The sequence below is a fragment of the Moschus berezovskii genome, chromosome 20 (assembly GCF_049115385.1).
Source record: "Moschus berezovskii isolate FMDL1 chromosome 20, NW_MosBer_1.0, whole genome shotgun sequence".
Taxonomy (NCBI): Eukaryota; Metazoa; Chordata; class Mammalia; order Artiodactyla; family Moschidae; genus Moschus; species Moschus berezovskii.
This window is the reverse complement of record NC_142479.1, coordinates 22,799,487-22,822,707: the sequence shown is the minus strand read 5'-3', so window position 1 is coordinate 22,822,707 and position 23,221 is coordinate 22,799,487. Positions and strand designations below refer to the sequence as shown.

Genomic DNA, 23,221 nt, shown 5'->3' with positions numbered 1-23,221 from the left:
TGCTGTAAAGAACAATATTGCATAGGAACCTGGAATGTTAGGTTCATGAATCAAGGTAAATTGGAAGTGGTCAAACAGGAGATGGTAAGAGTGAATATTGACATTTTAGGAATGAGTGAATGAATTCACAGAACTGTTCTAATTCACAGAATTAAATTCACAGAATGGGTGAATTTAATTCAGATGACCATTATATCTACTACTGTGGGCAAAAATCCCTTAAAAGAAATGGAGTAGCCATCATAGTCAAAAAAAGAGTCTGAAACGCAGTCCTTGGGTGCAATCTCAAAAGTGACAGAATGAACTCTTGTTTTTAAGGGAAAGCATTCAGTATCACAGTAATCTGAGACTATGCCCTAACCACTAATGCTGAAGAAGCTAAAGTTGAATGGTTTTATGATGACCTGCAATACTTCTAGAACTAACACCAAAAAAAGATGTCCTTTTCATCATAGGGGTCTGGAATGCAAAAGTAGAAAGTCAAGAGATAACAGGAGTAACAGGCAAGTTTGGCCTTGAAATACAAAATGAAGCAGGGCAAAGGCTAACAGAATTTTGCCAAGAGAATGCACTGGTCATGGCAAACACCCTCTTCCAACAACACAAGAGATGACTCTACACATGGACATCACCAGATGGTCAATACCAAAATCAGATTGATTATATTCTTTGCAGCCAAAGATGGAGATGCTCTATACAGTTGGCTAAAACAAGATCGGGATCTGACTGTGGTTCCAACCATGAACTCCTTATTGCAAAATTCAGACTTAAATTGAAGAAAGTAGTGAAAACCACTAGACCATTCGGGTATGATCTAAATCACTGAGACATAATTAGAAATCAAATGGGTAGAACATCCAGGAAAGCTATTGGTTTTTTATTTAAAAAAAAAAAGAACTTGCCTCTTACCCTTTTCCCTGAAAAATTCTTCCTATTACATAAATGCGATGCTTACAGTATAGAAACTGTATTACATGAGAAAGAAAATCATAATCTAATGACTGCTGAACATAAAGTGAGATGCAGCCTAGTTTTTGATGGCATGATAGAGTCACACACCAGTACTGACTTCTTACTTCCATTCTTTATGTCACATTAAAAAAACCCTATCTGATGAAGACATTTTAGCAAGGATTATATTATGCATAGTTGAATGAAAATTCTGTTAACTCAGCATCTATATCATATCATGTACAAAGATGAACTTCAAATGACTTAGGTATCTACATAAAAAATGATAAAAATATGGAGATGTGTGGGGGAGACTTTAAGAAGAATCACTGGTGCAGCCTCATGGAAAACAGTATGGAGGTTCCTCAAAAAACTAAAAATAGAATTACCATATGATCCCACAATCCCACTCCCAGGCATATAGCCAAAACTTAATTCAAAAAGATACTTGCACTCTTATGTTTACAACAGCACTATTCATAATAGCCAAGACGTGGCAACTACCTAAATGTCCATCAACACAATCAAGAAGATGTGATATATATACATACACACACACACACACACACACACTGGAATATTACTCAACCATGAAAAGAATGAAATAATGCCATTTGTAGCAATCTAGATGGAATTAGATATTATCACACTAAGTGAAGTAAGTCAGAGAGAGAGAAAAAAAATACCATATGATATCACTTACATATGGGATCTAAAAATATGACACAAATAAACCTATCTATGAAGCAGAAACAGACTCACAGACAGAGAACAGACTTGCGAGGTGGGAGAGGGGTGGAGTGGGAGTTTGGGGTTAGCAGATGCAAACTATTATATACAGAATGGATAAGCAACAAGATTCCACTCGATAGCACAGGAAACTATATTAAATATTCTGAGATAAACTATAATGGAAAAGGATATTTTTAAATGTATATATAATTGAATCACTCTGCTGTATAGTAAAAATTAACACAACACTGTAAATCAACTATACATCAATGAAAAAAAAACTTAAGACATTAAAATAAATAGAGAGATTACCAGCGGCAGGCGAGAAGAATCGAAAGGAGAGCTTCACTATTTGCATATTAAGATTTTTCTACCATGAAAGCATAAATAAAATCAAAAGAAACAGTAGACTGGGAAAATGTTTATATTAATAACATGAGTTACAATCCCACGCATTCAAAAAGTTTCTACAGACTAATTAGAAACAAATGACCTGTAGAAAAAATGGAAAAGGAATACAGTAGGCAAGGTGCAAAAGAGGAAATTCAAACATTCAATAAAAATATGAAAAAATGCTCAGCCTCACTAGTCAGGAAATGCAAATAAAATCAAGAATAAGTTATCATTTATCACTGATTTCCAAATATCATAAAGTGTGATAATATCTGGTACTGAGTAAAGGAAACTCATACATGCTGGTAGGAATATAAATTGCTTCAACAAACTTGGAAAATATTTGAGCTAACAGTCTCGGTTTTAAGGAATCTATCCTACAAAAATAAAGGCCTCAAAATGCAAGATAAATATATTGATGACACTGGGTATTTCTTATCATGGTTATCATATTGTAGTAACTGCCTTTAATTTATTCATGATTCCTGGTATGTTTGTCCTTTTTGCAGTGTGATTTGCTGTTCCTTCCACTGAGAGTTAAAGTCTACTTCTCTACTTCTTGAATCCGGGACTTGGTGACTTTCTTCCACCAATGGGATGGTACAACTGTGGCACAAACAGAAGTTAAAAGCAATTGCAGGATTTCCTTCATGGCTCAGTGGTGAAGAATCCACCTGCTAATGCAGGAGATGGGGGTTTGATCCTTGGTCCAGGAAGATCCCATATGCCATGGAGCATCTAAGCCCAACTAAGCCCAGCAACTATTGAGCCTGTGCTCCAGAGCCTGGGAGCTGCAAGCACTGAGCCCATGTGCTGCAACTTCTGAAGCCACAGCACCCTGAAGACTATGCTCTCCAACAAGAAAAGCCACCGCAATGAGAAGCCTGCTCGCCACAGCTAGAGAGTAGCCCCCACCCACTGCAACTACAGAAAAGGGCTGAGCAGCGAAGAACACCCAGCGCAGCCATAAATAAATAAATAAAATTATTTCAAAAATCTTTAAATGTTTTAAAAAGTAATCACACATTGGAGCTTGCTATTTCTTGCAGATAGGACCAGACTCCTGGAGGATGAGAGATCATGTGGAGAAGACCCTGGAAACCATCCTAGCTGAGGCCCCAGGTATGTGAGTGAGGCCATTCTAAATCCTCCAGTTCCAGCTAAGCTGGCCCAGATGATAACTGACCAGCCAACTCTCAGAATTCTAAGAAACTATAAATATTTGTTGTTTTAAGTCACTAATTTAGATGATGTGCTTCACAGAAAAAAAAATTGATACAGTAGTGAAACACAAACAAAATGAGCTACAAAATTTTGGATGTAATCAATAGGAAAAGATGAATCAATTGTTTCACATCCCTGTTACCGACTATCATGCAATTATTAAAGTGTTAGAATCTTCATCTATTAGTTCAGAGCAACCCTGCCCAATAGAAAGGTAACGTGAGCCACATGTGTAATTTTAAGCTTTTATAGGTACATTAAAGGAAGATAGACAAAATTTTAATAATCTATTTTATTTAACCCAATATACCCAAATATTATCTCTGTATGTGTAATCAATAAAAATTGTTAGATATTTCACATTCTTTTTTTAAACTAACTCTTAGAAATCTGGCATGTATTTCATACTTCAGCACAATTTAATTCTGACTAGCTACATTTCAAGTGTTCAATAGCTACGTGTGGCTAGTGATTACCACAGACTCAAATGTTAGAGTCTCTCCACAGCTACCTTCTCAATTCCTTTTTAACAGAAAAGACATATAAGTGTACATCAGTATGCAGAATGGGATGGAAGGCTATAACCCAAGTTGTTAAAATTGCTTTGCCAGCCAACTGAGGTTGGAAGGAAAAGCAGATTATATCTCTTTATACATTCTTATATTGTTTAGCTTATTATAAAGGTATGTTAATTATAGAATTATTTTTAAACATCAATCACAAAGCATAAAATAAACTAAAAACAATGAGATAAAAAGGAACACATCAACGGCTCCTAACCAAGATTACTTTCAAGATGAAGAAAGAATTTTACTTTTTAATAGCGATCTTTTTGCACTATTTCTATTTCTTAAACTTTAACCACATATTACTTTTTTTAAAACAATTTTAAGTTACATTTTTATGTAAAATATTGATTTGAAATACTTGATTCCTCATACTAAATATTAAGTATCAGCTCTGATAGGCACTCATTTTTTAACTTTAAGCCATAACAATTTTTAACTTACAGAATGTGTGGGAAATATTTTTGAGCACGGGAGACCTTTGGTGCTCCTTCCTTCCTATTCCAAGTAAAGTCATTCTCCTACTTCCAGTGACTAGTCTACTGAGGAATGAAGTACATGGGATTAGCTTGCCACTTAAAAACCTAATGTTACTTGGTAACAAAAAGTGCTGTTTCCTAATTTTCTGCCCTACTTATGCAATGTCATTTTTTTATGGGGGACATAATATGAAGATACTGAATATCCTAAATATTTTGCCATCAGTTTATAGGATCTACAGTATTATTTGATCTATAGTATTACTTGACTAGCTTCCACATTGTTTTCGTGGGAGCAACCATCTTGAAAAATGTAACTTTGTACCCCTGGCCATAATTAATTCTAGAAGTGGGCATCTGGGTGGATCCGAGCACACCCAAGATTATATGGGCTTTGAATCCAAGGAGTTGAGTCAGTCTCTATCCAGCAGCTGCTGAAGCTATAAGCAAAAAATCCTGGAGCTATCAGCAGCCTTGCTTCCCTTTGGATGGAATACGGAAGCAAAGGCAGTCAATCTGCAGAGACAGAAAGAAAATTGCTCAGAAAGGAGCAGAAGAGAGATAGAAAGTGAGCTCTCATGACTTTTACACTCTTGGTGTCAGTTTTTTCAGAGGTTGATCTGTATCTTTACTCTACCTTCAGCATTATTTTTCTATCTGTGACACCATTAGCTTTCAATAAAATATTTGTTTACAATTAAAGCCAGTTTAAGCTGGGTATTCTTTAACATGCAATGAAATAATCCTAGCAAATACAAAGGAAGACAAATGTATATAGAACAACTGCAGTTGGGTTTTAGGTTTTTTCCTATTTTCCATTTGTATTCTAGCATGATGTTAAACAACTTTCAAAATTTTTATTGAAAAAAAAATTTCATTGAATCTGAAATTTGCCTGTTCATGATAGAGGCATTATTAATTGCATACCAAGCATTCATTCCTCTACTTTTTCTCCTAAAAGAACACTTGTTCAGGTACTCACTCCTTTCTCCCAAGGAGCACACTAACTGAGGGAAAGACGATCCATCCTATTGCCATGCATGGCATTTCCCTATCAACTGTGTATTAAACCAATTACACTACAAGGAAAGATTTTTTAATTAATTTTTATTTATTTTTGGCTGCACTGGGTTTTCACTGTTGCACGCAGGCTTTCTCTAGTTGCAGCAAGCAAGGGCTACGCTTTGTTGTGGTGCAAGGACTTCTCATTGAGAAACATGAGCCCTAGGCACACCGGCTCAGTAGTTACAGCTCACGGGCTCTAAAGTACAGGCTCAGTAGCTGTGGCACCCTGGCCCAGTTGCCCCATGGCATGTGGGATCCTCCTGGACCAGGGATCGAATCCATGTCCCCCACATTGGCAAGCAGATGCCCAACAACAGGATCACCAGGGAAATCCTGGGAAATATTTTTATTCTATGGTTAGAGAAGTTTTTATGTCCTATGGGACATAAACAAGGAAATTGCAGTTTTAGCTGTTGCTGGAAGTCATCTTCCTACTATGAAGAAAGTAACTGGAGAAGATTTAACCCCTTATATTAAAGTTTTATTTTTTAACTTTAATGAAAATGTTTTTCATTTATAGAATACCGAATTCCTTTAAAAATCTTCTTGTTCTTTTTTCATAATGTCCCATTCTTGCTTTAAGGATTCCTTTCAGACTTTGAATATTTTAAAGACACTGATATTTTGAGTAACACAATATAAACATACTTGTATTTACTTCACCACTAGTGCCATAGAACATGTGTGCCAATGCAGGAGACAGAAGAGACCCAGTTTCGATCTCTGGGTCAGGAAGATCCTCTGGAGGAGGGCATTGCAACGCATTTCAATATTCTTGCCTGGAGAATCTCATGGATAGAGGAGGCTAGCAGGCTACAATCCACAGGGTTTCAAAGAGTCAGACACGACGACTGATGTGACTTAGCAAACACACATATACAGGAATGGAAACGAGAATTTATGATGGATTCATAGAAAGGTAAGCAGGACAGTTTGGCTAGAGATATTTGTTATTCCATGGATAAGAATCATTGGCATAATCTGGGAGTTTATTCAGTTCAGTTCAGTTCAGTCGCTCAGTCGTGTCTGACTCTCCGCGACCCCATGAATCACAGCACGCCAGGCCTCCCTGTCCATCACCAACTCCCGGAGTTCACTCAAACTCATGTCCACAGAGTCGGTGATGCCATCCAGCCATCTCATCCTCCGTCGTCCCCTTCTCCTCCCGCCCCCAACCTTTCCCAGCATCAGAGTCTTTTCCAGTGAGTCAACTCGTCGCATGAGGTGGCCAAAGTATTGCAGTTTCAGCTTTAGCATCAGTCCCTCCAATGAACATCCAGGATTGATCTCCTTTAGAATGGACTGGTTGGATCTCCTTGCAGTATAAGGGACTCTCAAGAGTCTTCTCCAACACCACAGTTCAAAAGCATCGATTCTTCGGCGATCAGCTTTCTTCACAGTCCAACTCTCACATCCATACATGACCACGGGAAAAACCATTGCCTTGACTAGACGGACCTTGGTTGGCAAAGTAATGTCTCTGCTTTTTAATATACTATCTAGGTTGGTCATAACTTTCCTTCCAAGGAGCAAGCGTCTTTTAATTTCATGGCTGCAATCAGCATCTGCAGTAATTTTGGAGCCCAAAAAAATAAAGTCTGACACTGTTTCCACTGTTTCCCCATCTATTTCCCATGAAGTGATGGGACCAGATGCCATGATCTTTGTTTTCTGAATGTTGAGCTTCAAGCCAACCTTTTCACTCTCCTCTTTCACTTTCATCAAGAGGCTTTTGAGTTCCTCTTCACTTTCTGCCATAAGGGTGGTGTCATCTGCATATCTGAGGTTATTGATATTTCTCCCAGCAATCTTGACTCCAGCTTGTGCTTCTTCCAGCCCAGCGTTCCTCATGATGTACTCTGCATAGAAGTTAAATAAGCAAGGTGACAATATACAACCTTGACGTACACCTTATTAATGCTGAATTTTGGGTTCTACCCCAAACTTACCAAATCAAAGATGCATTTTTAACAAGATCCCCTGGTGACTGCAGTTATTCATATAAATGTGAAAGTTTGAGAAGCTCTGCTGCTGTAAAGGAAGAGAAAGCAATATAGTTAGGGAGGTCAATAAGACTCCTCTGCTATTTTAGGTTTAAATTTTAGTCCTTTGTGGAAAATGAATATGACGACACTGATTACGCTAAAGCCTAACCTATGCTAAAGTTCTAACAGTTAGAACTGGACATGGAACAACAGACTGGTTCAAAATAGGAAAAGGAGAACATCAAGGTTGTATATTATCACCCTGTTTATTTAACTTATATGCAGAGCATATCATGCAAAATGCAGGGCGGAGGAGTTACAAGTTGGAATCAAGATTGCCAGGAGAAATATCAACAACATCAAATATGCAGATGGTATCACTCTAGTGGCAGAAAGTGAAGAACTAAAGAGCTTCTTGATGAGGGTGAAAGAGGAGAGTGAAAAAGCAGGCTAAAAACTCAATATTGAAAAAACTAAGATCATGGCATCCTGCCCATCACTTCATGGCAAATAGAAAGGGAAAAGGAGCAAGCGTGACAGATTTCTCTTCTTAAGCTCTCAAGTCACTGCGGATGGTGACTGCAGGCATCAAATTAGATGATTGTTTCTTAGAAGGAAAGCTATGAAAACCTAGACAGTGCATTAAGAAGCAGAGACATCACTTTGCCAACAAAGGTCCATATAGTCAAGGCTATGGTCTTTCCAGCAGTCATGTATGGATGTGAGAAGTAGACCATAAAGAAGGCAGAGTGCTGAAGAATTGATGCCTTCAAACTGTGGTTCTGGAAAAGACTCTTGAGAGTCTCTTGGATAGCAAGGGTATCAAACCAGTCAATCCTAAAGGAAATCAACCCTGAATATTCATTGGAAAGATTGATGCTAAAGCTTATGCTTCAGTACTTTGGCTACCTGATGTAAAGAGCCAACTCATTTGAAAAGATCCTAATGCTGGGAAAGATTGAAGGCAGAAGGAGAAGAGGGCAACAGAGGATGAGATGGTTGGATGGAATCACCGATTCAATGGACATGAACTTGGGCAGACTTCAGGAGATGGTGAGGGATAGGGAGGCCTGGCGTGCTGCAGTCCACAGGGTCACAGAGTCAGACATGACTTGGCAACTGAACAAGTTTGCATAATCTCTGGTACATGTTACTTAAAGACTCTGAAAAAAGCATTTATTTAATTTAAAAAGTACTTCCACATTTACAAAGCTTCCAGATGATTATTACCATACTATTATTATAATAATTATAACTTTGATGTAAACAAAAGCCAGTTATCAGAACTTTTTAGTGAAACAGCTAAGTGGAAATTTGTCCATACACAGGAAAAAGGAGAAATAAACTGTGGGGCATCCATACAATGGATGTTATATTTAGCAAAAAACAAAACAGAAACAAACTATTGAGTTATACAATAGAATGAATGAATCTCAAAGAGTGTGAATAATTGAAAAGTAAATGAATCTCAAAAACATTATGCTGAGTGAAAGAAGCCTTGTACAAGAGTATAAGGTTCTATAACAACTAAGTAAAGTAAAGTCGCTCAGTCATGTCCGAATCTTTGCAACCCCGTGGACTGTAGCCCACCAGGCTCCTCCGTCCCTGGGATTCTCCAGGCAAGAACACAGGAGTGGGTTGCCATTTCCTTCTCCAGGGGATCTTCCCAACCCAGGGATCGAACCCAGGTCTCCTGCATTGCAAGCAGACGTTTTAACCTCTGAGCCACCAGGGAAGCCCAAAACAACTAAATCTATGGTGAAAAAAACAGTGATTGCTTTCAACACTGGTTAAGGACAGGAATTGACTGAGAGAGGGAATTATGTTTTGGAGTTATGAAAACGTTCTATATCTTGATAAAGGTTAAGATTACACAGGTAAATGTATATATGTCAAACTCACTGGAATGTATACTTAAGATCTGTGCATTTCATTTTACATTTAAAAAATTGTAGAAAAATTGAACCCTAGTTAACAATACATAAGCTGAAGTCTTTAAAGGTGAAGCATACTGAGAATTATGCAATTTGCTTTGAAATGCACAAAATAATATGATTTGATAGAAGATGGACTAGTTGGTTATGGCTAGGAATGGTTAGTTATATGATAACATGAATATATCAAAATGTTACCTACAGAATATAAACTGGGAGGTAGGAGCAGGGTACATGGGTACTTACTGTACTATTCTTTCAACTAATCTCTACACTTAAAATTTTTCATAATAAAATATTGGGGGAAAGAAAAAAGTTGCAGAAAAATTAATTGTAATTTTGTTTAAAAATATAAAATGTTTTTTCAAGGATATATTTAAGTGAATAGATAAAGGTATGAAAGCTACACATAATTGCACAAATTGTCAAGCTGATCTTAAAATTCACATAGAAATGAAAGGACACAAAATAGCCAAAACAGTCTTGAAAAAGAAGACGGAAGTTGGAGGACCAAAATTTCCTGATTTTAAGACATACCAGCCAGCTACACCAATCATAACAGTGTGTTACTGGTATAAGAACAGACATACAGAAAACAGAATAGAATTAGAGCCAGAAATAAAGTCTTACACTTATGGACAACTGATTTTCAACAAAGATGTCAAGAAAATTCAATGGGAAAGAGACAGTCTTTCAATAAAACGGATATCAACGTGCAAAAAATTAATTTGAACTCCTTTTTCACACCATATATAAAAATTAACTCAAAAAGGATCACAGACCTCATGTAAGAGCTAAAGCTGTAAAACTCTTAGGAAAAAAATAGAAGTAAATTTTCATGAACCTTGGGAGTAGGGGATGGTTTCTAAGATATGACATTACATAGTACAAGCAACCAAAGGAAAAAAAAATTGGGCTTTATCAAAATTAGAAAAAAAGTTTAGATTTATTTTTAATTGAAGGGTAATTGCTTTACAATAAAATTAAAATGTTAATGCTTCAAAAATATCATCAAGAAGGGACTTCCTTGATGATCCACTGGTTAAGACTCTGTACATCCACTGTATGGGGGCATGGGTTCTATCCCTAGTCATGGAATTAAGATTCTACATCCCACATGCTGCAAGTGGTTCAGCCAAAAAAAAAAAAAAAAAAAAATTTAAGATAGTGAAAGACAACCTACAGAATGGGAGAAAATATTTTCAAGTCATATGTCTGATATGGAACTTCTATCCAGAATATACTAATTTCAGTAACAATTCAAAATTTTAAAATTCAATAACAAGAAGACAAAAAACCCAATTTTTAAAGAGTGTCTGAAAAAGACATTTCTGCAAAAGAGACATACAAATGGATGATAATGGATATGATAAAAGGTTCAACATCATTAGCCATCAGAGCAAATCAAAACCACAGTAAGATTTCACTTCACTTCCATTATTATGGTTACAAACAAAGAGATAATAACAAGTGTTGGAAAGGATGTGAAGAAACTGGAACACTCATACACTGCTAGTGAGAATGTAAAACAGTATATCCACTTTGTAAAATAGTCTGGTAGTTCCTCAAAAAGTTAAACAGAATTACCACGTGACTAATTCCACTCCTATATATGTAGTCAAGAAAAATGCAAATTTCTGTCCAATATAAAAACTTCTATGTGAATGTTAATAGCACCATTTATTCCTAACAGTCAACAAGTGGGAAACAACTCAAATGTCCATTGGATGGTGAATGGATAAACATGTTGGTAAATCCATATGATGGAATATTCCTGGGCAATAAACAGGAACAAAGTACTGATATAGGCTTCGACATGGATAAACCTTGAAAACATTGTACCAAGTGAAAGAAGCTGTCACAAAAGACATATACTCTATTATTCCATTTATATGAAGAGTCATAATAAGCAAAAAGTTGGCTTAAAACTCAACATTCAGAAAACTAAGATCATAGCATCTGATCCCATCACTTCATGGCAAATAGAAGGGGAAACAATGGAAACAGTGAGAGGCTTTATTTTTGGGGGGCTCCAAAATCACTGCAGATGGTGACTGCAGCCATGAAATTAAGAGACAATCGCTCCTTGGAAGAAAAGTTATGACCAACCTAGACAGCATATTAAAAAGCAGAGACATTACTTTGCCAACAAAAGTCCATCTAATCAAAGCTATGGTTTTTCCAGCAGTCGTGTATGGATGTGAGAGTTGGACCATAAAGAAAGCTGAGCACCGAAGAACTAATGCTTTTGAACTGTGGTGTTGGAGAAGACTCTTGAGAGTCCCTCGGACTGCAAGGAAATTCAACCAGTCAATCCTAAAGGAAATCAGTCCTGAATATTCATTGGAAGAACTGAAGCAGAAGCTGAAACTCCAATACTTTGGCCAACTGATGCGAAGAACTGACTCATTTGAAAAGACCCAGATGCTGGGAAAGATTGAAGGCAGGAGAAGGGGACAACAGAGGATGAGATGGTTGGATGGCATCACCGACTCGATGGACATGAGTTTGAGTAAGCTCCGGGAGTGGTGATGGACAGGGAAGCCTGGCGTGCTGCAGCCCATGTGGTCGCAAAGAGCCAGACACGACTGAGTGACTGAACTGAACTGAACTGAACTGATAACAGGCAAATCCACAGAGACAGAAGATAGATTAGTGGTTGCTAGTGGAAGGGCAGATGGGGGAATGAGGAGTGACTATTAATGGGCATTGGGTTTTGTTCTGCAGTAGAGCATATATTCTAAATTTATAATGATGATGGTTACTCTGTGACTACCCTAAAACCTACTGAAATGTATACTTCAAAAGGGTAAATTGCAAGTTATGTGACTAATATCTCAGTAAAGCTACTGTTCAAAAAACACACTTTGGGTTTGTTGTCTGGTACACAGAGATGACTTTCAGATTTCTGCTGGTAGCAAGAGGGGGGAAATTGCAAGTGCAGTAACTGCTGCTAAGGAAACACCAGCAGTTTCTAATTTTATGCTGTCCTATATTCTTCTGTAACTCTCATAGCTTTTGATAATGTTATACTTGAGGCCAAAACAGAAATGCCTTTTATATTTTATTATAACAGCTAAGCTGGGAAATAAATTCACCAATTGCTTTTTTAAAAAGGAAATGAGCTAAAAACAACATAGATATAAGTGTAGCTTAAATAAACCTTTGCTCAGTAAGATGAATGTGTTCACTAGAGAGGGAAAGTTTGGTAGTAAAAATAGTTTAAAGTGTTACATTATTTTAAAAAGCATTTTGTTTCATTTACTGTAAATGGTCAACATCATTTTAAAACAGATGGTAAATCTGTTGGATAGTAAAAAGAAATGACATCTTGCTTCCATTTTCCTATTTCTTTCAGTTCATTTCTTTACTGCAAATCATTTTCCATTGTTGGAGGATATTAAATTTAAATCAAACTGAAAGGAAAAAAGCAGGTAGCTATGTTCATAAATTCATGTTTCTTAGCACTGCTGCTTCCTATAGCCATTTTATGAAGAATATTTCAAATTGATCTATTCATTTTGGATGTGAACAAATTGAGTTTCTTTTCTTGAGCAAACAGCTTTCAAGAAATCTATTTACAAAATGAAAAAATATATAATTATGATACATAAACATTTAAATAAATTTTAATACTCTTCTATGAGAAAAGATCTAGAACTGGTATACATTTCAGGAAGGGTATTAAGCTTAATTTGTAAAGATAACTAAGATGTACAGTGCTTACCATGTTCTTAGACTAAACTGCTATACATGGAGTGTGTATATATGTATGTGGACATACATGCATTTATGTATAATATATACAAATGTCTATGTATGTGTATAATGCTCACAATTATGTAAATAAATAGGTAAAAATTCTTTACAACAGCCCATTGTGATGTGAAAATGAAGAGCAAGGTTAAGCAGTTTGTCCTGAATTTGTCCCTGAATTCAGGGAGTTTGGCACTACAGACCATGTTTTTGATAATTACCCTAGGGATTCCCTGGTGGCTTAGTGGGTAAAGAATCCACTTTCTATGATGCATTAGATCCAGAAGATGCAGGTTTGATTCCTACATCAGGAAGATCCCTTGGAGAAGGGTACGGCAACCCACTCCAGTATTCTTGTCTGAAGAATCCCATGGATAGAGAAGCCTGAGAGGCTGCAGTCCACGGTGTCGCAGAGTCGGACACGATTGAAGTGACTGAGCATGCATGAAGAATGTGTACAGGAAAGCAAGAATAAGCTAGACTAGTAGGGGGAAAGAGTCGTAGAGGACCTAATAACAGGTGACAAGAGGACAGCAAAAGTATCAGTTCAGTTCAGTCACTCAGTTGTGTCCGACTCTGTAACTCCATGGGCTGCAGCACGCCAGGCTTTCCTGTCCATCACCAACTCCTGGAGCTTGTTCAAACTCACGTTCATTGAGTCGGTGATACCATCCAACTATCTCATCCTCTATCGTCCCCTTCTCCTCCTGCCTTCAATCTTTCCCAGCATCAGGGTCTTTGCCAATGAGTCAGTTTTTCACATCAGGTGGCCAAAGTACTGGAATTTCAGCTTCAGCATCAGTTCTTCCAAAGAATATTCTGAACTGATTTCCTTTAGGATGGACTGGCTGGATCTCCTTGAAGTCCAAGGGACTCTCAAGAGTCTTCAACACCACAGTTCAAAAGCATCAGTTCTTCGGTGCTCAGCTTTCTTCATGGTCCAGCTCTCACATCCAAACAAGACTACTGGAATAACCACAGCTTTAACTAGATGGACCTTTGTCAGAAACATAATGTCTCTGCTTTTTAATACATTGTCTAGGTCAGTCATAGCTTTTCAAGGAGCAAGAGTCTTTTAATCTCATGGCTGCAGTCACCATCTGCAGTGATTTTGGAGCCAAGAAAATAAAGTCTCTCACTGTTTCCATAGTTTCCTCATCTATTTGCTATGAAATGATGGGACTGGATCGCATGATCTTCGTTTTTTGAATGTTGAGCTTCAAGCCAACTTTTTCACTCTCCTCTTTCACTTTCATCAAGAGGCTCTTTAGTTCCTCTCTGCTTTCTGCCATAAAGGTGGTTTTGTCATCAGCATATTTGAGGTTATTGATATTTCTCCTGGAAATATTGATTGTAACTTGGGTTTCACCCAGCCTGGCATCTCACACGATGTACTCTGCATATGAGTTAAATAAGCAGGGTGACAATATACAGCTTTGACATACTCTTTTCCCAATTTGGAACCTGTCTGTTGCCCATGTCCGGTTCTATCTATTGCTTCTGGACCTGCATACAGATTTCTCAGAGGCAGGTAAGGTGTTCTGGTATTCCCATTGCTTGAAGAATTTTCCACAGTTTGTTGTGATCCACACAGTCAAAGGCTTTGTGAAGTCAATAAACCTGAAGCAGATGTTTTTCTGGAATTCTCTTGCTTTTTATATGATCCAATAGATGTTGGCAATTTGTTCTGGTTCCTCTGCCTTTTCTAAATCCAGCGTGAACATCTGGAAGTTCACGATTCACATACTGCTAAAGCCTAGCTTAGAGAATATTGAGCATTATTTTGCTAGCATGTGAGATGAGTGCAATTCTGTGGTATTTTGCACATTCTTTGGCATTGCCTTTCTTTGGGATTGGGATGGAAACTGACCTTTGCCAGTCCTGTGGCCACTGCTGAGTTTTCCAAATTTGCTGGCATACTGAGTGCAGCACTTTAACAGCTTCATATTTTAGGATTTGAAATAGCTCAGCTGGAATTCCATCACCTCCACTAGCTTTGTTTATAGTGATGCTTCCTAAGGCCCACTTGACTTCATACCTCAGGATGTCTGGCTCTAGGTGAGTGATCACACATTGGTGGTTATATGGGTCATTAAAATCTGTTTTGTATAGCTCTTCTGTGTATCTTGCCACCTCTTCTTAATATCTTCTGCTTCTGTTAGGTCCATACCATTTCTGTCCATTATTGAGCCCATCTTTGCATGAAATGTTCCCTTGGTATCTCTAATTTTCTTGAAGAGATCTCTAGTCTTTCCTATTCTGTTGTTTTCTTCTATTTCTTTGCATTGATCGCTGAGGAAGGCTTTCTTATCTCTCCTTGCTATTCTTTGGAACTCTGCATTCAGATGCTTATATCTTTCCTTTTCTCCTTTGCTTTTCACTTTTCTTCTTTTCACAGCTATTTGTAAAGCCTCCCCAGACAGCCATTTTGCTTTTTTGCATTTATTTTCCATTGGGATGGTCTTGATCCCTGTCTCCTGTACAATGTCATGAACCTCCATCCATAGTTCATCAGGCACTCTATCAGATCTAATCCTTTGAATCTATTTTTCACTTCCACTGCATAATCGTAAGGGATTTGATTTAGGTCATACCTGAATGGTCTAGTGGCTTTCCCTACTTTCTTCAACTTAAGTCTCAATTTGACAATAAGAAGTTCATGATCTGAGCCAAAGTCAGATCCAGATCTTGTTTTTGCTGACTGTATAGAGTGTCTCCATCTTTGGATGCAAAGAATATAATCAATCTGATTTCGGTGTTGACCATCTGGTGATGTCCATGTGTAGAGTCATCTCTTGTGTTGTCGGAAGAGGGTGTTTGCTATGACTGCTGCGTTTTCTTGGCAAAACTCTTAACATTTGCTCTGCTTCATTTTGTACTCCAAGGCCAAACTTGCCTGTTACTCCAGGTATCTCTTGACTTTCTACTTTTGTATTCCAGTTCCTTATAGAGGAAAAGGACATCTTTTTTTGGTGTTAGTTCTAGAAGGTTTTGCAGGTTCAATAGAACCATTCAACTTCAGCTTCTTCAGCATTAGTGGTTGAGGCATAGACTTAGATTACTGTGCTATTGAATTGTTTAGCTTGGAAATGAACAGAGATCATTCTATCATTTTTTAAATGCACCCAAGTAGAGCAACCCCACGTCCAAGTAGTGGTGGCTGCACGGGCGCAGGAGGGCCGAGAGGAGCTATTCCACGTTCAAGGTCAGGAGGGGCGGCCGTGAGGGGATACCCTTCGTCCAAGGTAAGAAGTAGCTGCTGCGCTTTGCTGGAGCAGCAATGAAGAGATACCCCACGACCAAGGTAAGAGAAACCCAAATAAGATGCTAGGTATTGCAAGAGGGCATCAGAGGGCAGACACACTGAAATCATAATCACAGAAAACTAGTTGATCTGATCACATGGACCACAGCCTTGTCTAACTCAGTGGAACTAAGCCATGCCGTGTGGGGACACCCAAGACGGGCGGGTCATGGTGGAGAGGTCTGACAGAATGTGGTCCACTGGAGAAGGGAATGGCAAACCACTTCAGTATACTTGCCTTGAGAATCCCATGAACAGTATGAAAAGGCAAAATGATAGGATACTGAATGAGGAATTCCCCAGGTCGGTAGGTACCCAGTATGCTACTGGAGATCAGTGGAGAAATAACTCCAGAAAGAATGAAGGGATGGAGCCAAAGAAAAAACAATACCCAGTTGTGGATGTGACTGGAGATAGAAGCAAGGTCCGATGCTGTAAAGAGCAATACTGCATAGGAACCTGGAATGTTAGGTCCATGAATCAAGGCAAATGGGAAGTGGTCAAACAGGAGATGGCAAGAGTGAACATAGACATTCTAGGAATCAGTGAACTAAAATGGACTACAATGGGTGAATTTAACTCAGATGACCATTTTATCTACTACTGTGGGCAGGAATCCCTTAGAAGAAATGGAGTAGCCATCATGGTCAACAAAAGAGTCCGAAATGCAGTACTTGGATGCCATCTCAAAAACGACAGAATGATCTCTGTTCGTTTCCAAGGCAAACCATTCAATATTACAGTAATCTAAGCCTGTGCCCCAACCAGTAATGCTGAAGAAGCCGAAGTTGAACAGTTCTATGAAGACCTAGAAGATCTTTTAGAACTAACACCCAAAAAAGATGTCCTTTTCATTATAGGGGGCTGGAATGCAACAGCAGGAAGTCAAGAAACACATGGAGTAACAGGCATATTTGGCCTTGGAGCATGGGATGAAGCAGAGCAAAGCCTAATAGAGTTTTGCCAAGAGAACGCACTGGTCATAACAAACACCCTCTTCCAACAACACAAGAGAAGACTCTACACATGGACATCACCAGATGGTCAACACCGAAATCAGATTGATTATATTCTTTGCAGCCAAAGATGGAGAAGCTTTATACAGTTAGCAAAAACAAGACAGGAGCTGACTGTGGCTCAGATCATGAAATCCTTATTGTCGAATTCAGACTTAAATTGAAGAAAGTAGGGAAAGCCACTAGACCATTCAGGTATGACCTAAATCAAATCCCTTACGATTATGCAGTGGAAGTGAAAAATAGATTCAAAGGATTAGATCTGATAGAGTGCCTGATGAACTATGGATGGAGGTTCATGACATTGTACAGGAGACAGGGATCAAGACCATCCCAATGGAAAATAAATGCAAAAAAGCAAAATGGCTGTCTGGGGAGGCTTTACAAATAGCTGTGAAAAGAAGAAAAGTGAAAAGCAAAGGAGAAAAGGAAAGATATAAGCATCTGAATGCAGAGTTCCAAAGAATAGCAAGGAGAGATAAGAAAGCCTTCCTCAGCGATCAATGCAAAGAAATAGAAGAAAACAACAGAATAGGAAAGACTAGAGATCTCTTCAAGAAAATTAGAGATACCAAGGGAACATTTCATGCAAAGATGGGCTCAATAATGGACAGAAATGGTATGGACCTAACAGAAGCAGAAGATATTAAGAAGAGGTGGCAAGAATACACAGAAGAACTGGACAAAAAAGATCTTCATGACCAAGATAATCACGATGGTGTGATCACTCACCTAGAGCCAGACATCTTGGAATGCGAGGTCAAGTGGGCCTTAGAAAGCATCACTACAAACAAAGCTAGTAGAGGTGATGGAATTCGAGTTGAGCTATTTCAAATCCTGAAAGATGATGCTGTGAAAGTGTGTGCTCAATATGCCAGCAAATTTGGAAAACTCAGCAGTGGCCACAGGACTGGAAAAGGTCAGTTTTCATTCCAATCCCAAAAGCAATGCCAAAGAATGCTCAAACTACCGAACAATTGCACGAATCTCACACGCTAGTAAAGTCATGATCAAAATTCTCCAAGCCAGGCTTCAGCAATACGTGAACAGTGAACTTCCAGATGTTCAAGCTGGTTTTAGAAAAGGTAGAGGAACCAGAGATCAAATTGCCAACATCTGCTGGATCATGGAAAAAGCAAGAGAGTTCCAGAAAAACATCTATTTCTGCTTTATTGACTATGCCAAAGTCTTTGACTGTGTGGATCACAATAAACTGGAAAATTCCAAAAGAGATGGACATACCAGACCACCTGACCTGCCTCTTGAGAAACCTGTATGCAGGTCAGGAAGCAACAGTTAGAACTGGACATGGAACAACAGACTGGTTCCAAATAGGAAAAGGAGTACGTCAAGGCTGTATATTGTCACCCTGCTTATTTAACTTATATGCAGAGTACATCATGAGGAACGCTGGGCTGGAAGAAGCACAAGCTGGAATCAAGATTGCCGGGAAAAATATCAATAACCTCAGATATGCAGATGACACCACCCTTATGGCAGAAAGTGAAGAGGAACTCAAAAGCCTCTTGATGAAAGTGAAAGAGGAGAGTGAAAAAGTTGGCTTAAAGCTCAACACTCAGAAAACAAAGATCATGGCATCTGGTCCCATCACTTCATGGGAAATAGATGGGGAAACAGTGGAAACAGTGTCAGACTTTATTTTTGGGGGCTCCAAAATCACTGCAGATGCTGATTGCAGCCATGAAATTAAAAGGCGTTTACTCCTTGGTAGGAAAGTTATGACCAACCTAGATAGTATATTAAAAAGCAGAGACATTACTTTGCCCACAAAGGGCCGTCTAGTCAAGGCTATGGTTTTTCCCGTGGTCATGTATGGATGTGAGAGTTGGACTGTGAAGAAAGCTGAGCACCGAAGAATTGATGCTTTTGAACTGTGGTGCTGGAGAAGACTCTTGAGAGTCCCTTAGACTGCAAGGAGATCCAACCAGTCCATTCTAAAGGAGATCAATCCTGGGTGTTCATTGGAAGGACTGATGCTAAAGCTGAAACTCCAATACTTTGGCCACCTCATGCGAAGAGTTGACTCACTGGAAAAGACTCTGATGCTGGGAGGGATTGGGGGCAGGAGGAGAAGGGGATGACAGAAAATGAGATGGCTGGATGGCATCACTGAGTCGATGGATGTGAGTTTGAGTGAACTCCGGGAGTTGGTGATGGACAGGGAGGCCTTGTGTGCTGTGATTCATTGGGTTGCAAGGAGTCGGACATGACTGAGCGACTGAACTGAAGTACTGTATTTCAGACTCTTTTGTGGACTATGAGGGCTACTCCATTTCTTCTAAAGGATTCTTGCCCACAGGCATAGATACAATGGTCATCTGAATTAAATTCACCCATTCTGGTCCATTTTAGTTCCTGAAATGTCAATGTTCACTCTTCCCATCTCCTGTTCGACCATTTCCAATTTACCTTGAGTCATTGACCTAAAATTCCAAGTTCCTATGCAATATTGTTCTTTACAGCATCAGACTTTACTTCCATCACCAGTCACATCCACAACTGTGTGTTGTTTTTTCTTTGGCTCTTCCTCTTCATGCTTTCTGGAGTTAATTCTCCAGTAGCATATTGGGCACCTACTGACCTGGGGACTTCATCTTCAGTGTCATTATTTTTGCCTTTTCATACTGTTCACAAGGTTCTCAAGGCAAGCATATTGATAAGACTTTCTGGAATGCGAAGTCAAGTGGGCCTTAGGAAGCAACACCATGAACGAAGCTAGTGGACGTGAGAGAATTCCAGCTGAGCTATTTCAAATCCTAAAGATGATGCTGTTAATATGCCAGCAAATTTGGAAAACTCAGCAGTGGCCACAGGACTGGAAGAATTCCGAAGTTGTTTTCCATTCCCTTCTCCAGTGGACCACGTTTTGTCAGAACTCTGCACCGTGGACCATCTTGGGTGGCCCTACATGGCCTGGCTCATAGTTTCACTGAGTTAGGCAAGGCTGTGTTCTTGTGACCAGTTTTGTTAGTTTTCTATGATTGTAGTTTTCATTCTGTTTGCCCTCTGATGGATAAGGATAAGAGGCTTGTGGAAGCTTCCTGATAGGAGGGACTGGCTGTGAGGGAATCTGTCTTGCTCTGATGGGCAGGGCCAAGCTCAGTAAATTTTTAATCCAATTTTCTCTTAATGGGTGGGGCTGTGTTCCCTCTCTTAGGTTTGGCCTGTGGCCAAACTATGGTAGGGGTAATGGTGGTAACAGTGACCTCCTTCAAAAAGACTTATGTCAGCACACCCTGTGGCTCCCAGGACTGTTGTATTCAGTGTCTCTAACCCTGTGGCAGGCCACTATCGACCCACGCCTCCACCTGAGACTCCTGAACACTCAGGCAAGTCTGGCTCAGTCTCTTGTGGGATCATTGCTCCTTTCTCCTGGGTCCTGTGCATACAGAGTTTTGTTTGTGCCCTCCAAGAGTCTGTTTCCCCAGTCCTGTGCAAGTTCTGTAATGAAATCCCACTGGCTGTGAAGTCAACTTCCCTGGGAGTTCTCAGTCCCTTTGCCAGATCCCCAAGTTGGAGAATCTGTTGAGCAAAGGTATGTCACCACATAATTAACAGATACCTACTCTGTTCTAGGATGGTGAAATGATGATTGAGCATTTATTACTAAGGTTGTACCTATGCCTCTGTGGGCTGACTATGTAGATGTCCCCATTTTACAAGCATTTTCTGAACCTGTAAGAATTATAAAGACGTAGCAACTTGCCTATAAAAAAATACTAGAGAAGGGGGGAAACCAGTAGAATATAGTAATATGGAAGCCTAGGCAAGAAAAAATCCAGGTGAGAACAATCCTTAGTGTAGAATGCTGCAAAAAACATCAAATAAGATTTGATCTGAAAATGGTCCATTCACTCACTTATTAAATAAATATCTATTAGCTATTTAGTATATGCCAAGAACTATATTAGGCATGGGGATACAGTAATACACAGAGCCAAAATAGTCCCTGCTGACATTGCATGTAATAGAAGAGACAGACATTAAATGCCTAATTTAAGAAATAAATATTTAGAGATTTCAGTGCCAGCCAAGAAGGCACAGTCCAATAAAGGTTGTTCTAACTGCTAATTATAACTAAATACTCTGGATAAAATACAAAAAGCAACTACCTAAACAAAAAAATCAAGCAATATTCAGGAAAAGAGTCAAAACTGGAGAAGGGGCCCATACAGGAGTTTCTCCTTTTGTGTGTGTATGCATATGTGTGTGTGTGTTTTACTTGAGGATGGGTGCCCAAGTGAAGCTTTCATAGTGGCAGCATGGGCAACTAAAACTCCTAGAAAAACCCTGTCTTTGTAGACAGAGGATTAAGAAAACAGGTCCCTGGGGTTCAAAGAGTTGTGGGAGAGAAATCCCCATTTTTTCTCTCTGGTTTCCTCTTGCTGTGTCACAGGCAACTTCAATTCCTTAAGAAACCCCATCATTCTAGCTACAGCACAGGGCAGGAAGTTGATGAGTATCCAAGAGAGAAGAGAAGGTGAAAAAGGGTTCTATTTCTGTGTATGAACCAGCATATGTCTAGGACTCATTTTGGAGGTACACTCCAGAGTAGCACAAGTAGCAAAGTCCCTGAGAACATATGATGTGAAGCACAAGTCTGAGATTAATCCTGAGTAGCATAGAGGATCCCATGGATGGAGGAGCCTGGTAGGCTGCAGTCCGTGGGGTCGCTAAGGGTCGGAGATGACTGAGCGACTTCACTTTCACTTTTCACTTTCCACTTTCACACATTGGAGAAGGAAATGGCAACCCACTCCAGTGTTCTTGCCTGGGGAATCCCAGGGATGGGGGAGCCTGGTGGGCTTCCGTCTGTGGGGTCACACAGAGTCGGACATGACTGAGGTGACTTAGCAGAAGCAGCAGCAGCAGCAGCAGCATAGAGGAAGGACAGAAGTGTCCTGACACTGCAACCCATGATGGAGGGGTAGGGGGAGGAAAGGACAAAACAGACCTTACAATCTCAATCCAACGGATGACTGGGTGCTGAAAAAAACAAGAGAAGTCAACATGCTTCAGATGATTTTCATAGGACCTGGAGTATCACACACACACACAAAATTCAAACTGTCCAGGAAGGAGGTTCTTCTGATAGGTACTGACATATCCCACCGGCTCCCCTGGTAAAGAATCTAACTGCAATGCAGGAGACCTGGGTTCAATGTACCCCTCAAATGACTACAGTGATTCCCACAAAGGTGCCCCATTCAGGCATCCCTTTAAAAGATCAGGTTTCCATTGTCCTTCATTGGCCATTATTCATAGGTTAGTAAAGACCAAAACATAGGGGCTTTTATCATTGTTCAGTTCCCACCACTGCTAGGAAAACAGCATGCAATTCAGCCCATCTTGCTGATTTGTTTTTACTCTCTTTGATCAGAGTAGTGGCCTTTGATCAGGGTGGTTATCTGTTTATATTACAACTGCCATCTATAAACCAAGTAGCTTTTTTTTTTCCCCAGCCAGTGTTCAAATTTGTTTTAATGTTGTTTTAAATGTCACAAAATTTTTATCTCATTTTTCTCAGTTTGAATCTTGATATTTTATCTCATTTTTCTCAGTTTGAATCTTGATATTAATAAGTCCTGTACATTGTAATTAGTAATACATCTTTTTTATTAATTTATTTTAATTGGAGGTTAATTACTTTACAATATTGTAGTGGTTTTTGCCATACACTGACATGAATCAGCCATGGGTGTACATGTGTTCCCCATCCTGAACCCCCCTCCCACCTCCCTCCTCATCCTAGACCTCAGGGTCATCCCAGTGCACCAGCCCTGAGCACCCTGTCT

General features: G+C 39.3%; 1 long non-coding RNA gene across 1 annotated transcript; it reads right to left on the bottom strand.

Moving 5' to 3' along the window:
- Positions 1–5,532: 5,532 nt before the first annotated feature.
- On the bottom strand, positions 5,533–22,399 carry LOC148774642 (uncharacterized). The gene is made up of 3 exons (XR_016035393.1): positions 22,381–22,399; positions 7,360–7,441; positions 5,533–7,269 (listed from the first exon to the last, which is right to left on the bottom strand). It is a non-coding gene; the product is annotated as an uncharacterized LOC148774642 (long non-coding RNA).
- Positions 22,400–23,221: the final 822 nt, after the last annotated feature.